Genomic DNA, 2,077 nt, shown 5'->3' on the forward strand with positions numbered 1-2,077 from the left:
TCTCTGGCTAGGCCTTCTGGAGGAGGCCTAGGGTGCTCCGCTCGGGGGCTGGAGGCCTAGCTGTTAGTGGAGGCGACTGTTAGTGGGCTTTGGGCTCGGCTGTTCGCTCGGGAACTGGCAGCGAGACAATCGTCCCGAGTTTTCGTTTTCTGAAGCGTCGATTTGTACGAGTTAACGTAATCGAAGAACTTTGCTGACTGACGAGTTCTTTGCGCGCGAATCTCGAACTCCCACTGCGAGCACAGGTTCCGTCCGACAAAGCAATCAAGGCCAGAGCGAGAGCGAGTGAAGCCGCGGGCGCCTCGCTGAGCACTACTCTCCCTCGGCCTCGAACACAGACTGACGCTGGGCGGCCGAGGCGCGCAGACGGAGTAGACGGCCGCCGATAAACGTATTTCGGAGTTTTTTTAAATGATATCGGTCACTCAGTGTGATCTACGCGAATCACTGTAACACTGAATAAGACCAATTTTATGTTTGCTTTTTGACGTTCGATTAACCTGTTATTACGTTGATATTTTGCCAAGGACACACCAGGCAGCTTGGCGCCAAAGGCCCAAACTGTCGTACCGTACTTGTGCCTCACGCCTGATGACGCAACTCCTGGCTGTTATCTTTGTCTCGACCATACACTGATAAGAGATTCTACGCTCTGACGCAAGCCACGTGTAGTTTTCCGGTAAACAATGCACCGAAACAACGTATACAGTTCACGTATATGTAAGTGTTTACACGAAAAGCACCGCTAAGTAGGAGATTGACCAGCACCTCAGCATCACACAAAACTCGCAGACAGTTCAGAACCCACTGACACCGTGCCGTTCTCACAACGCTACTCGCGACGCACCCAAATATCATCTTAACTTTTTCCCTAAAACAGCCGAGCATCCAAGACTTGATGAGACAAGAACGAGCGCGATTCCGAAGGCGCGTCTGGCAGCGAGAGCAAAATCAATCGGGGCGGAGAGCGAGCGGAAGATGCTGCAACCTTCAAAATTATTCACTCAGTCAGCGTCGGTTAAAGAATATTATGGACTGTCAGAGAAGCTTATCGCTTATGAAAGAAGAACACGAAGTCAGACGACATCGGGAAACTACGACACGTTATCAATTCAGGAAATTGTTTTAGTTGAAGCAAGCTGTGGCATATTCTTGATGCTGAAACGTTCAGCCTGATGTGCACAAGACAATTTTGATATACTGTTCAAATCATAAATTTCCTAATTATCGGTGTTATCACTGGATATTTAAGATATTCATAGCGATTCGTTATCATACTCCACAGATCTTTACAATAAAAATATATAACATCTTGATGCTTATGATGATGATAATAAATAACGACAAAAATATTTGATTTTACGAAGTCCGTTAATATATTGATGAGGAATATCAATTCCGATATTAGATTCCTATGCACATGAGGTGATTATGGAAATAAGATATAATATAGGAGAATATGCAATTAATAACAGCAATGGCCGTGATTAATAGCATCACTGACAATTTCCAGCAGGACTAATTACTAATTGAATTTACGGCGAATGTGGCCATCACACATTTCGCTTGCCATGTTTCCCGAACGGAGTATCGCTGCATAGTATTACCACATAATACTTCATAAAGACGGACATAATAGATTCCCATCAAGACTTAATTTGCCTCAAGAGGCCTGGCAAAAATATTCCTGAAAAGTAGCAATAGGTATCTGTCAAATGTGTACGCTAGGCGTAGAAATAGTGACCAATTTCTGCATTGACAAATCGACCTCACTCTACGGTCTTTGCCACCCGCATTTGAGAAGGGCCTGTGAATTCAGATGTTGCGGAGTTAATAAGCACCGGATCCTCAGAACAAACAAAGAATTCGGTACAATAAACACTCGAGTTCGTTGTGAGCTTCATGAAATATTTCTGTGAACGTCACTCGTCAAACTATCAAGGCTAACGTATTGGAAAAATAATTAACAGTTTTCGACCTCTACTCAGTTCAAGAGATGTTAATCTGTTACTGGATCAGTGTTACTAGATCGAACATTCCTTCGTCTTTTTCTGATGATAATAAATCATGCAATTCG

This window comes from Penaeus monodon, chromosome 29 (assembly GCF_015228065.2).
Source record: "Penaeus monodon isolate SGIC_2016 chromosome 29, NSTDA_Pmon_1, whole genome shotgun sequence".
Taxonomy (NCBI): Eukaryota; Metazoa; Arthropoda; class Malacostraca; order Decapoda; family Penaeidae; genus Penaeus; species Penaeus monodon.